A 15,312-nucleotide genomic window follows, 5' to 3' on the forward strand; every position below is an offset into this window, starting at 1 on the left:
GTGAGAGGCCGCGGCCCTCCGGCCGGCCTAGCGGCGGTGTTCCATAGGCGTGTCTTCTCCGTGCCGGGGCTTTGGAGCGGGGTAGCCGTGTTCCCGCAGAAATAAAAGGGTGAATTTTGAGGAGTAACCGAGGAGCGTGGGCAGGCAGGCCCGCCTGTAGAGGGGCTGGGGGCCGGGGGCCGGGAGTGCGGCGCTGAGCAGGGCAAGGCCAGGCCCAGGAGCGGACGGACTGAAGCACACAGTTCATGACCTAAAGGGAGGCTTTCCTACTTGGCTCTCTAGCACCAGAAAAAGCTCTGTGAAGTACTGCATTTCCACTGGATACTTGGGTTTTCATTAGGCTTGAATCTCGGGGGATAAGTGCCAGTTCCAGGGCACATCTCTAATGGATGGGTTTCATGCACGGCAATCACTGGGTAAAATCCATATGGCTGTTGGAGTAGGTTTAAATGCAAATAGACTTGTTTGTTCTGTGGCCTAGAGATAGGTTTTAACAGCCAGCCTTCCAGAATGATGTTCCTAACTGTTCTCTTTCTAATACAGTGATTTAGCCTTTTCCTTGAGCAACTTCAGCGTGTGTGTGGACCAAGTGTCCTCTCCCCAGGGTACCCTCAGAGTCTCCAGCGGTCCAGGAATCACCAGACAGTTGGATACAGCCCTTACCTAGCTGCAGAACAACAGAGAGAAGGGTTGTACGTGCATAATGGCAAATACTAACGAGGCGTCCCAGTTACGACAGCTCTCCAATGCAGTTATGTGGTACATCTTAGACCATCTAAGAACTTACTGCCACAGAAGAGGAGAAAAGGCCCCACTCTCCATGATCCCACTACTCCATTTTCCTGCTCCCTTGCACAAGCCCTGATATTGATCAATGAGTAAATTTAACTTGTTAATTCAGCAGAAAATTGCACTAGGAAGAAAAGTAATCGTTTTCAGCAGTTCATTTTGAATAAGCTTTGTGATCAGAGCTGGCACTAAGGAGGGTGTGGAGAGAGGATAACTGTCATTTGTTAGCAGAAAGCTGTTGGTATTTGATGCAGCTGTATTCTCTAACTATATCGTTGGACTTCAGAGCAAGAGAAACTGATTTGCAGGTGACAGCCTCATGTCTATCATTGAGAGTAATTTAGAAAGAGCAAGTCATTCATTTATTCTTGTTAAGAAACAGATCTGTTTTCAGGAATAACAGCCAAACAACACATAAAAGTACACAATAAACTAACCAAAACCAAGACACATGAAAGAGCTGTTAAATTCGTCTCATATAAAAGCATGTTCCCCAGAATTTCCATCTGATTAAACCAAAGCACCCTTCCAACGTGTGATCAACAAGGTATGCAGATCTTCACCACAGATTTCAGCCACTTGAGTTACTCCTTAGCAGTCTGTGATTTTACAGCTCATCTTCCCAAAGGATTTTGGATAGTTTTGTTTTGGTTTAAATTGAATCTAAATGGTGAAAAATAAACAGGTCCCTCAACTCTGTTCTTTTTATACAAATGTCATAAGAAACAAACCATAGAATTATACCATCTCTTCTTTTAGCCCTGAATACTTTGCATTCTTGCTGTCATGTCACAGTTTTCTCAGGACAATGACTCAGATTCCCCAATTCCTGAGTCAGGATTAAGGTGAAACAACACAAAGATTCTTCAATTCACAGACCTCAATTTTTATTTGCTCACAACAGGTATTGGTATGGAACTTCATCAGTAAACCTTGCAACCTCTACAAGTGGTAATCTTCAGAACATACACTGACAAACTGCAAACCTTACAACATACACTGACTAGCAGCAGATGTTATGCCCTGACAAGCCTTAAACACGCCTCAACAAGCCTTGCTTTGTACACAGGGTTACAGGGATAGAGAATGGGAGAGGAAAGGAGATAAAGAGAGTGAGAACGACAGAAAATAAAGATTTCATCAGTCCTGGTTCCATCGTTGGTCCAGCCAGCCTAGGGGTCCAATTTCAGAGGGGCACCACCACCCAGGGCTTTTACTTGTGTCCTTTTATAATTCCTTGCCCCTCCTTCAGGCAGGCATTTGGACTCATTAAGCTAATTAGACATGCACAGTCTGTGCTTGAATTCTCTTTGCTTTGGTGTATGTATAGTTTATACCTTCTGATTCTTCTAGAAATGGGTCGGTGGGCTTGGAGGTCATTGGGGAGTTACTCCCCCTCTCCCTGAAGGTATGATTGACCTTTCAGTGCATGTGTCATGAAAACAGCTTCTCTACTGGCTCTTTACAGAGTCTCTCAAGATAGGGAAGTTCAGCCCCAGAAAAGTGTGATTCCACTTCCATGGGACCCCCTCCTCTCGCCATCTCTTCCTGCTATTGCCTGCATAACCCCAGCATGTTCACAGAGATTGTCTTCTTTATCAAATTCTTTATCGGATGTATGAGGTATTAACTATGGTTTCATTGGACTGTCATGTCACACTTGCCTGCCTCTACGATGGCCCAGGTTAAGCAAGGAGAGGTGAGGATCAGCAATATTTCTGCAAACCTAGCTGGTGTGATATGCTGGTGGTTAGAATGGTTACTTTGTTGATTCACTTTGAAGTACTAAGAAGGCTGAGGAGGCGGTAGAGCACAGATCTCAACCTTTTTACTTCCATGTTCTGACTTCCACACAATAGGTGGAGATCATGTCTTCAAGCTACTGAGTTAAAGATCTTAATAAGAAAGTACTGATCAGTGTTTTTGGGGGGAAAAAAAAAGAAAAAAAAAGGACAAAAAAAAGACACAAGATCCAATCTTATGAAGGCAATTCCAAGCCCTGACGTTTCATGACCTGTTTTCTTTATTTCCTTCCCTGCCCTGCTGCCATCTTTTAAAAGGGTCTGGTTTCCCACTTTGCTAAAATTATCTCCAACTTCATTGTGAGGTCTAGCTGGTAGGGACTGCTTCCTTGTAAGAGGCAATAACTCAAAAGCAGCTTTTGATTGTGGAGAGACATAGTTTTCCTGAGACTCTCGCCAATCCCAGTGCTGTCTTGGAAAGAGCCAGGCTGTTTCCTGAAGTAGCTACAGTCTTCTCAGAAGGGATTTCCCCTCACTGATTTAAACTGTGTTCCTATAGACAGAATTTCTGAAGCTACAATGATGCTTTGTCAGTTCTTTCTATGAAGTCAAGGCAGCAGATAGCATGTGAGTGTAATAGAGGGCATGGTATGGAAGTTTTGGGCACAACATACTCAGGGGTCCACATTTTAAGAACATGGAGAAGAAGGAAGTGTTCTCTGAGAAATCTATAAATAATGGTGTTAATATACCTGTTCACTCATGTGTCTCATGACTATTTGTTGAAGCTTGCAACAAGTCACTGAAATATCTCTTCAGACAGGGAGACATTACATGGTTCCTTCATAAGTTTGTATAATATGAAGAAATAACACCCAATGCCCTGTTGTGGCACAAGGACAAGAAAAATTATAATCTCTTACATCAGATCTTACTCTACTCTGTTACTAGCATCTCCATTAAGAAATCTAAATAAATCATATTTCTAACCTTGTCTTCCTAAAGTGAAAATTTCCCTCTGAAGGTAGGAAGTGAGATTTACTTTGCAAGGATTTATTTTTTTAAGACTAGTTGGTTTTAATTCAGTTGTCCTTTAGTGAATGAAACTACTCACTGAAGGTAAGACTCAGAAAATTTGAAAGTCAAATATAGTTTGGATCATCAGAAAAATTTACTTTTATTTTCCAAAGAGCTTCCTTCTCACTGGTGAACTTGTGAAGATGCAGTTAGTGAAAAAATTCAAACTTCAGGAGACACAATGCCTTGTTTGCCATGGGGAAGTTCAACTGCTTGATTCAGATTATTAATATCGTATTAAAATACCTCATACTAGCATTGCCTGTTTTAGGCCGGTAACACAATGTCCTTGTATCTACTCTTTTTTTGTTACTTCAGTTTCGTTAAGGTAGTATTTAACTTTGAAGTTATAGAACTAATGACTAAAAATGTAGTCTCATTGCTCCTGAGGTAATTTAATTAATTTGTTATAAAGTGTTTTAATCTGGCTGCTTGTCACAGAGAACAAAACCACAGCTTCCTCTTGGATGAAGATTTGTGTTGGGTTTGTGTGTGGTGGGGTTTTGGTAGCAGAGGAGGGGACTACAGCAGTGGCCCCTGTAAGAAGCTTCTTGAAGCTCCCCCAGCTCCAAGTTGGACCCACTTCTGCACCAAGGCCGAGCCAATTAGTTACTGTGCCTCTTCGATAACGTATTTAAGAAGAGGAGCCTGAGAGAGGTTTGTGGGGGACTTGCGACCGAGGCATTATGAGAAGGACATCTATGTGAACACTGAGGTCAGTGGAAGGGAAGAAGGAGGAGAAGGGGGGGAGGTGTGCTGGAGCAGAGCCCCCCTGTATCCCATGGTGAGATGGCAGGGCCGCCCCCTGCCACCCATGGAGGTCACTGGAGGAGCAGAGATTCACCTGCAGCCTGTGGAGGGCCCCACATCAGAGCAGCCAGCTGCACCAAAAGGAGGCCAAGACCCTGAGGGAAAAAGGAACCCCCGCTGTCGTAGCTTGGTGCTGGGAGGACTGCAACACACTTGATGGATCCCATGCTTGAGCAGCATGGGAATGGCTGTATCCTGTGGGAAGAACTCACACCGGAGAAATTTCATGGAGGAGTGTCTTCCAGGAGAGGGAAACCACACTGAAGCAGGAGAATAATGTTGCACAGAGTCTCCCCCTTCTCCCAAGGAGGAAGAACTGGCAGACTGACCATAATCCCCATCCCCTGCCCCTGCGATGCTGTGAGGGAGGAGGTAGAGAGACTGGGATAAGAGCTGAGCCTGGGAAGAAGGGAGGGGTGGAGGGAGGTGTTTTTAAGATGTGGTAATGCTTCTCACTGACCGACTCTGTCTGTTGTTATTGTTAGTGTCTGAATTAATGTTGTTTTATTTCTTCCCCTAATAAATTTGTCTTTTGCCCATAGTAATGGGTGAATCACCCCTCTGTCCTTATCTCGATGGTGAGCCTTTCACTTCATTTTCTCCTCCCAATTCCTGAGGGGAAGGGGTGAGTGAACGTCTGCGTGGTGCTCAGTTTCCATCTGGGCTTAAACCAGGACAAGCAGATAGTGTCTCATACCTTTAATATGATGAAATGCAAGTACAGCATACCTGTGTGATGCAACCTTAGTTCTGTTCTCTGAAGCTGGGAATTGCCACAGGTGTGATTCCACCAGAGTAAGACAGCAGCTGAGAGGTGACCAACAGGTTTTCCAACAGTTCACACTCTCCAGGACATGTCCAGGATTTTGTCCCATATGACCTTCATTCTGGTCACCCACAATCTCACTTTAAGCCTCTGATGCATCACCTCCTTCACACTCAACAGCTCTGATCTCCTTTGTAGCCTTTGCAGCCCATAGGATGGCTGGAGAAGGCACAGAGAGTGGAATTCATCAGTGTATCTGAACAGACTTGGATCTGCTGGAGGCAGGAGGAGAAAAGAACTGAACAAACCACTGTGTCAAGCTGGATAGGGCTGTGAGAGAAAGGCTGTCCAGCCAAGGAGGTGCATCACTAACAGTGACCTTCAGAGTGTGCTAGTCACCAGGAAACAGTGTTGGGGAGGAGGTAAAGAGGAGGCAGTTTCCTTAACTGCACATTGTCACCTTTTTTTGAATAAATGTGTTCCTGGATGGGAGAGCAGAGGTGCAGTTTTCGTCTCTCAGAGTTGATCACAATGGGGAGACAAGTAGAAATCCAGAGCAGGAGTTTCTGATTCTTACAGGGGATGATTTGGGCTATTCTAATAATCTGTCTGGAAACACGGGCTTTTACCTTCTTCAAAATGGCTTCTGTCTCCCATTAAAGAAGGCCTAGCGTGAATAACCCTGAACAGATTAAAATCATGTTATCTTTTCCTCTTTAAATCTTCCACTTTGCTCGGTCCTTCCTCTCTTCATGGTTCTATATCCTCTTCTGACAAACACTGAACATCAGCCAAATTTAGGGTGTTGAGGCATATTCAGAGGCAATTAAAGTGCAGAGGCTGAAACAGCTGTCAACCGCCAGCCGTCTCCTCTCCCCACTCTGTCTTTCCCGACTCTTACAAGGGTTGCCAGCCTTGTGTCAGAAAAGCTGAACAGATGATAAATCAACAGCTGAACAGCTGCAGCTTCCAGCCAGGCATGTTCATACACACGACAATCCTTTTCTAGTTGCCTACATAAAATAGCTGGGTGGTAAATGGAGACAGTGTGGGTGGCAGTTCACAAGCCATTCGGTTGCATTTGCAGTCAGAGTGGTAGTTTGGGGGTGGAGATGTCGCATGGACAGCCAGGTGTGATTTTTGCCTCAAGCTGCTGGATGTGTGTCAATGAGCCTGGCAGGAACACTGTCTTGGAGACCTTTCATCACTATGTATTTTGTATAGATGTGCAGTACTACAACAGGAGCAAGATAAACACGTTGCCTTGATATACCCATGTTCTTTTTCCATTGATATATTTGGGGTTCTGGTAGGAATTACTTTTAAAATGCTCCTTTATTATGAATATTTATCTTGGCTTATTACACAGCAGTTACATAAAACAAATAATTAATTGTTCTGTACCAAAGATGGTCTAAGCCAATTGTTAATTTTTTTCTTGTGTTCTATTTTGTTTCTCTTCCTCATGTAGAGAAAGTTTGAAAGAATACAGGTTTTGGAAGGGTTTTTTTAACTCAGAGATTAGGAATTTCTGCCTTTAAAACTTGTCAGTTTTCTTAAGAGAGAATATGCTGGCAGCACTAACACCTAATTGAAGACAATGAAATCTTACAGACTTTATTTCTTCAAAAGCTTATTTAGACATGGAAATTAAATTGTGATAACAAGCACAGAGAGGGTTTTAAGAGTAATTTTAGGTGTAGAAAATAATTTATGAGTTCATGAACAAGTGAAGTTTGTGTTAAATGTCTATAAAACTCTTGAAAGTATTTATCTAGGTGGGATCTGAAGAGTTGTACAAAATCTGCCTTCCTGTCCTGGTTAATGCAGAACCCTGCAGACAGCTGCTTTTGTAAGAAGGATCACTTGCCTTTGAATGACAGGTTGATAGAAGATATTAAGGAGACTCTTGTGAAAGTTCATGGGAATGAACTGGTTAGGATTCCTCCCTTACTCATGTTTGCAAGCTAGGAGGTCCCAGGATCATCTTTAAATTGACATTCTCCAGGCTATTGTGTAGAGGGCAGCTGAGGGCATACAGAATCTGCTGTGTGAATCCTGGCAAGCAGAACAGTGTGGTTGCATGTGCTCTAAAATTGAAGGAAAAATAGATCTGGCTAGATCTTCTGCTGGGAAAATAATTGCTAAGTAATGCATTGTTCCTCGTAGGAAGGAACAATAAAAACGCTTTCCCTCAGATCTGTTGAATGTAAATTTTCTGCTGAGGAGACCAAGATGCTATTAAAAAACCAGGATAAAAAAGTGCTAAGACATATGGGACAAACTGTGGGAGAGCTGATGTAAAATTTGCTTAGTGAGGATGTGCCCTGCAGCCCTTATCTGCCATGTTAATGTGGCATCACATAGGGCACCAGGTGCTTCTGAGCTAAACGTGGAAGCATCATTTATGCAGAGCAGAATGACTGTGGATAGAATTTTTTAAAAGGTACGTCGGGTGTCAGCAAAGACTATCATAGTGAAAGATGTAGCTCGCTTTTATTAGCTTCCAAGCTAAATCAAAGCCATATTTGATCTTGTACAGATTTTTAGAACCTAATTTATCGTGTGTGGTCAGCTGCCTTTTTCATTGGTTCATCCTGCCCACTGGTCCTCATCTATAGGCAACACATGCACATACCTATATGCATTTGCTCTTTAAATAGAAACTGTTGCAGCGCACCTCCCTCTCCTTAAATATGTCTATGTCCTGCATCTCCACCTTCAAAGCTATTATTTTTAACTGTTCTTGGGCCACAACTAAATCACTTGGACATCTCAAGAAGGAGATTTCCAGAAGAGAAATAGCTTGATGCCAGTATAAAAGTGCTGACCTGAGCCATATTCACATTGGCCCATGGATAAGTGAGAGGAATACAGAAGATCAAAGGAGAGTAAGATTTTTGGCAGGGTTTTTAGGCAACATTAATGTGCAGCAGCTGTAGGATAGATTAGATAGTGATAGGAAAGTATAATATGGTTTAGCAGGTCCTTTAGAATGAGGATAGGAACAAGGAAGGGAAAAGTGTGAGTCAGTAAGAGAGCATGGCTGAACATTTAATCTGATAGAGAGAAAGACCTGGACTAGGAATAAAGAGATCAAAGGAGATGGAGTGGACAGATGTGGGTGTTGGCCAGGGGGGGCAGGAAAATGGGCAGAGCACTGACTCATCTGTCAGCACATACATTTGCCATTTGTACTTTGAAGGAGCTAAAGTACAGGCCAGGGACCAGCAGAACAGTACTCAGACACCTCTGCCCCAGACTTTCTACCAGCACTCCAACTTTGTTGCACCAAATCCTTCTAGCTCAATACTGGAGCCATATAGCATCTCACAAACTTCCTCTGATTCCCCTGAGACATGATAAACAGCCTCACCATCAGTTCTTTCCAGTTCATGGACAGACTGTGGACAGAGATCAGCTGGGACTTCTCCAGGACTTCTTGAGTTTGTCAGTACCACTTCATTTTGGGTCCTTATGCACATGCAGTGAAACATTTGTCATCCTGAAGGCTGTAGATGAACAGAACATACCTGAATATCCCAAAGCTCCCTTGTGATGACACTGCCTGTATCTCCTGTATGGGGATATCGGCAGTGAACGTCATAGTTATCTGCAATGGTGGTTAAGGAGTCTGTTCATGACATAGGTGCCTAATCTCAGCAAGCTTTGCCTTCACAGTAAATCTATGCCTCTGAGCTCCTGGACTGATAAGCACCCTATGTGCATGTAGGTAACACTGAAGAAACATCATTCATTTCATGTGATGAGATCAGAAAAGGCATGAGGAAGGAGTGAAATATCAGTGTTGAAATAGATCAGGATTTCTGGTTACCTGTGGTTACTGTGCTTAGGTTGAGCTAGGAGAATAGCTGTTGCCCTTCCAGGCAGATCATGGGCTGGAGTGGGGAGAGGCTGCCGTTCCTGCTGCCACATGACAAGGTGAAGCACCCTTGTAATTTCATGAAGGGGCAGCTTCATTTTTTTCCCATGCCTCCGAACCACCACTGGTTCAAAGCACCCAGAAGGCTGGAAACAGCTCCAGATTCCTCCAGTGAGGCCACAGGCAGGCCTCACAGGCCAGTGATCCTTTCTGCTGAGTCCTGGTGTCCAGACAGTTCATTGATGATTCTTGTGCTTCCCAGCTGAGTGAGACCTCCAACTGCCCTGCAGGCAGGAGCCTGCCTTTGAACAGTCTGGCCCCCGGTACTACAACTCTAACTAGAACCTCTTTGTTTGTCATAGTTGATGCCAGATGAAGCTCATAATGGGATACTCTTGCAGAGTCTCTGGCAGAGCTCATGGTGTGGTATTGACTGATGCCATGGAGCAGGTAGATGGAGCATTCATTCTGCTCACAGAAACACAAAGCTTGCTCAGCTGTCTTTTTCTTTTGGTGTGGTGGCAAGGATGCATGGACATCCTTCTCATCGGAAACAAGTTAATTTTCACAGGACAGATGTCCTTATGGCTCTAGGTCTGCCTAGCGGGACCTGGTGAGCCTCTTTTCATCATTTTGATCACCAAGCTGTAGCTGTTTTCTCATTCAGAGTTGCCTGGTGATATCTATGAAATTTATCCCAGGTGGTTCCTCATGAGGTCGTGATAGACATGGTTCATGACACTTATTTTTGTTGGATGGAAGTAATTTCTTGAGAATGTACTTAGAAGGTGACAGACATTAATACAACGTAAACCTCAAGCTTTTTAGGATTGTGCAAAGTTCTCAGAACCCAGATAAGCCATGCCACTACCAGTGTGGAGAGTTAAGATCTGTGCTGCCAATGAATCTTGCATGGTGGGAGAAAACAGGAGAACAAAATACATTGAATTAATAACTCTTGTGCAGTCTCTGTCTCTTATTTGCTCAGTTCATCTACTATGAATTAGGAGGAATTCAATCAGACTGGCCATGCAGACAACCCCACTGAAGTGATTCTGAGCATAAAGCCATGCTATTGGCCTTTCCAACTACACACACATATCACTTCCTGGATGAAAAGTGCTTCCCTGACAACTTTGTTGCCTTTTTTTTTTTTTTTTGAACAGCTTCTCTTGATTACTTCCCTTCTCGATGGTCTAGGTCATGCTGTCCAGAGGCAATCCTTTCTGACAGTCAGGTTCTTATGGGATACTATGTCAGCCAGTACCTATGTGATGCAGTCATCCTCCTCTAGCTTCTCGTTCGTATAGATTGACCAGTCCCTCTGCACCTCTAGTGGGGACTCGATAGTTCTCTTCCTTAACTTACCAATGAGAACAATACATAGTACCAGTCTATACCTCATACTACCCAGTGGGATGCTTCAAGAGTGCCATTGCATAAATCTATGGCTGACTCTTGGCTGTGATGTGCAGACCACTTTGGAGTCTTCCCTTGCACTGTATCTTTTAGGAGTGGAAAGCCAAAACTACAAGGATCCATCTACAACAGCTGTCCTGAGGATGTGGAAGCTGCCTCTTTCACACTTTGCCCTGTATTTCTTCCTGTTGTTTTCTGCTTTCTGCATCCTTGTGACAAGGGAAATCCTTCCCCTGCCCTGAGCCGAATATATTTCTTGTTGATGAGAGGTTATGGTGCATAATGGGCTACTTAGCCTGGCTGTAAGGATCCTATTGCCTGGTGCTGGCCTGGAAACAATCTGTTGTTACTAGCACTGGCTCTGGCATAGGGCTAGGAGACAGGGTGGAAGCTGTTTGGCCTTGATTGCGCCATTTCTGGGATAGACAGCTCTGCCTGAGCTTTCCGCACAGCTGCTAAGAACAATTTCTTGACATTCGTAGTGCATGGCGTAATTCTTTCCTGGGCCTGATTCAAACGTTCTCATTCATTTTGAACTCACTCATTTGGGCCGCATGCAACCCCGCAAGAATTATGGAGAAAATATTTGAGTCTCACAGAAATTACACTTAAGTTACCCACAAGGAAGAAAAAATGCTCTATGATGTCTTGGAGCATCATCCAGGAAAGTTTAAAATCAGATCTGCTAGAACAAAATATTTACAGTATACACTAGGAAAGATGAAACCTTTTCGAGATCAAGTAGAGCTCTGGCTGAGTGCCGAGCCTTGCTGCCAAACAGCTGGCCTTGCTGTTGGAGGAAGTACGTTTCTCTGGAGGAATCTTTACAAAGGTTAACAGAGGTAATAGACCTTGTTCTCACAGACCAAAATTACCTGGAGATTTCACTAATATCCATTCCAAATGCTTGCCGGAGAGCCTTTAAGAAAACAGATTTACTTAAAATGAAAGTCCGTTCAAAGGCTGCCATTCAAAATGCCCATGGAGACATGCTTTCCTAGGCTGAAAAAATGGTGTTATGGACATCAATCTATATAAACAATAAAGCTGTTCTTTGTATTTTGTATTTTTCCCCTACATCTCATGCTACACTCATGTACTTTAGAACATATTTAAGTTGTGAATCACTAATAAATGTAGGACCAAATGCTACTTCTGGTCCATATCAGTGTTTTCCTTTCTGTTCTTTGGATAAACAGCACTTTGCCTAAAATTCACTAGCACAAACAGAAATTATTCTATGTTAAAGAGCCTTGATAATCTTCTTTTAAAAACACAACAAAGTAAAAACCAACAAAGTAAAACCTTGCTTCTGTAAGCAATCTTTTCTCTGTAGTAATTTTTCCAGACAGGGTCTAATACTGTCATACTAATGAGAATAGTAATGACGTACTAATACAAAGTCATGTGAGGGACTTACAGAAGCTTGCTTTTCCTAGCTGGCCACAGTCTCACTTGCTTTGCTTTCTATTGATGCTTGGAAGGCCCCCTACTCAGTCTGCACATATATGGGACAGTCTGCATTAGTTATTTTTACATATGAGTACTTCACTTTTGGGAAGTGGATAGAGAAGTTAAATTCTCTGTGTGAATATCAGACAGTAATTCTGCTTGTGCAAATGGTTGCAGATTTTGTATCTATGTCACCATTATATTATTTTATTTTGTCACCAAAATATATTTTGCTAAAAGGAAATTAATTCAGGGCAACAAATGTTATAAAAGTTAGATCTCATTAGTCAAGAAACAGAAGGCGCATTAGCAATGACCGAGCACAACAAATGATTTTCAAATATCTCATATCCAGTAACCCCTCTTGTGATCAGTTCATGCGGTAAACCATGAATTCACTATGTGCAAAACAAAGTTACATGAATAAAACATTGAATAGTTTTGCTTTTTTTAAAAAAAAAATAAGGTGTGTAGAGAAAATCTGAGCAGAGAATAGACTAAATATACCAGCAGCTGGAGTGGAGCTGTGGGCCTCAGAGTTTTGCATGCCCCAGTGATGTTAGTTGTGAAGAGTGAGGATCCAGGGCCACTTGCTGCATGCCCTCCATGTGTAAGCACAGTTAATGGTGGATTCATATTTAGTGTTAATACAGACACCAAATGATAAAAGATTACATTACTACTTGATGAAAAATATTTTTTATCTGCAGTGTTACTTGTAATTTATCTTTCTGATCTGTATCAAAAATGAGAATATTCAAGAAAATCTCTGAGATTTAGCCACAGTAGCAGACAGGGTTATATTTGCAGAGGAGTTGTCTGTTTTGTCTACTTTGAATTGAAATGAAAAGCTGTTGCAATAGAAACTCATCTAGTATGAAGAATTAGGAAACAAAGTACAATTACTTCACTTTTTGCTAGTAACGCTTTTAAAAGTAGCAATTATAGCATATTATCCTTTGAGGCTTGAAATGTCTACCTTCCAAAACATTGCATGACAGTTTAAGAAAACCACTTAAAGCAATTGACAATATACTTTTGCCCTCAAGTGCCATGTAATTGTTTTATTTTGCAATTTTATAAAATAAAAATTTGTAGCGTGTGTGGCAAGGTTCTGGTAGCAGGGGGCCTACAGGGGTGGCTTCTGTGAGAAGCTGCTAGAGGCTTCCCATATGTCTGATAGAGCAAATGCCACCCAGCTCGAAGACAGACCCACTGCTGGCCATCAGTGACGGTGGTAGCACCTCTGCAATAACACAGTTAAAAAGGGGGGAAAACTGTTGCACAACAGCAGCCAGGAGAGAGGACTGAGAATATGTGAGAGAAACAACCCTGCAGACACCCAGGTCAGTGAAGGAGGGGTATGAGGCGCTCCAGGCGCCAGAGCAGAGGTTCCCCTGCAGGCCGTGGTGCAGCCCATGGTGAGGCGGCTGTGCCCTGCAGCCCATGGAGGGTAACGGTGGAGCAGAGATCCACCTGCAGCCCGGGGAGGACCCCACGCTGGAGCAGGTGGATGCCTGAAGGAGCTGTGACCCCACGGGAAGCCCACGCTGGAGCAGGCTCCTGGCAGGACCTGTGGACCCACGGAGAGAGGAGCCCATGCTGGAGCAGGATTGCTGGCAGGACTTGTGACTGCATGGGGGACCCACGCTGGAGCAGTTTGTGAAGGACTGCAGTTGGAGCAGTTCATGGAGGACTGTCTCCCATGGGAGGGACCCCACACTGGAGCAGGGTAAGAGTGTAAGGAGTCCTCCCCCTGAGGAGGAAGGAGCAGCAGAGGCGTGTGATGAACTGACTGCAACCCCCATTCCCCAACCCCCTGCGCTGCTTGTGGGGGCAGGAGGTAGAGAAAATGGGGAGTGAAGTTGAGCCTAGAACAGGCTGGGACATTTTCATACTAAAATTATTAATTTATTTAATAACAAGCGTGTTTGTTAGAGGTGCTTTTCCCAAACAGGCTGTAAAAGCTCTGTGGTAGGCACTCAGGATTTCTTGCCTGCTGAAAGAATACAAGTTTATATGACGTCATTCCTCAAAAAGACAATATGCTGCTGAACCAAAACTAAAATAGTTGAAACAGCAGGTGCTACAGTTATTCCAAATGAAAAGTTCACCATGACCTAGCAGTAGAAGAGGAACCCAAACAAGTACCCTCTCCTGTTAATCTTTGCCCTAACCTCAAGTGTAGAACATCTCAGGTACATACTTTGTTTTACATAACTAAGAATGCATCACTAAATAAATTTATCTTGAGACTTTTAATAATTTACTTTCTGAGTGCATCTCATGAAGTTCACATATGCATCTAGCCTATTCTAATACAACCTGACTATTACAGTCCTCAAGACCTCATTTGGGATAAAGAAATCGCTGGTACAAAAGCCTTGGTCAACCTCAAGCTATAGCAAGGATTACTAACAGAAGAAAGGTATTCAAGCAAGTCACTGCAAACCATATTTTATTTGTAGAGGATTTTTGGGAAAGATGTAGGCAGTCTGAATAAAAGTGTCTGTTAAAAACTGCTACAGATACTATACCAAATACCAAGCATACATGTTTTCTCCTTCTGGAATGGGCATAATAGAGTTCATTTCCACATTATGTACTTTCAAGAAAAATTTTTCAGTATCAGTTATTTTCACACATAAAAATTCTGTCAAAGCTCCTGAAAGGAGAAAGGAGAGCAAGTAAAATATGACAAATAAAAGGGATATTGCTTGAATAAAAGGCAGTTCTAGCATTTGACCAAGTTATCACATAGTTTTTCACCGATGTATCTTGGTATTGAAATGCAAGAATCATAGAATCATTAGGTTGGAAAAGACCTTTAAGATCACTGAGTCCAACTGTTAACCTAACACTGCCAAGTTCACCACTAAACCATGTCCCTAAGTGCCACATCTACACATCTTTTAAACACTTCCAGGGATGGTGCCTCAACCACTTCCCTGGACAGCCTGTTCCAGTGCTTGACAACCCTTTTGGTGAAGAAATTTTTCCTAATATCCAATCTAAACCTCCCCTGGCGAAACCTGAGGCCACTTCCTCTTGTCCTATTGCTTCTTACTTGGGAGAAGAAACCAACATCTCTGTCACTACAACCTCCTTTCAGGTAGTTGTTGAGAGTGATAAGGTCTCCCCTGAGCCTCCTTTTCTGCAGGCTAAACAACCCCAGCTCCCTCAGCCGCTCCTCATAAGACTGCCTAAAATTCTGTACTTTACTTAAAGTTCCAGCTGAATTATGAGACATATAAACACACAAAGAACAAAATCTTCTCTATTTTTTTTTTATAATCCAATTAACTAGAATTTCTAAATGCACTGACATTCACATCCCATAGACCTCGGCTTTTCCTTTTCTGTAACATAAAGAA

The sequence above is a fragment of the Athene cunicularia genome, assembly GCF_003259725.1.
Source record: "Athene cunicularia isolate RWA chromosome 2 unlocalized genomic scaffold, athCun1 chr2_part1, whole genome shotgun sequence".
NCBI classification, from domain to species: Eukaryota; Metazoa; Chordata; class Aves; order Strigiformes; family Strigidae; genus Athene; species Athene cunicularia.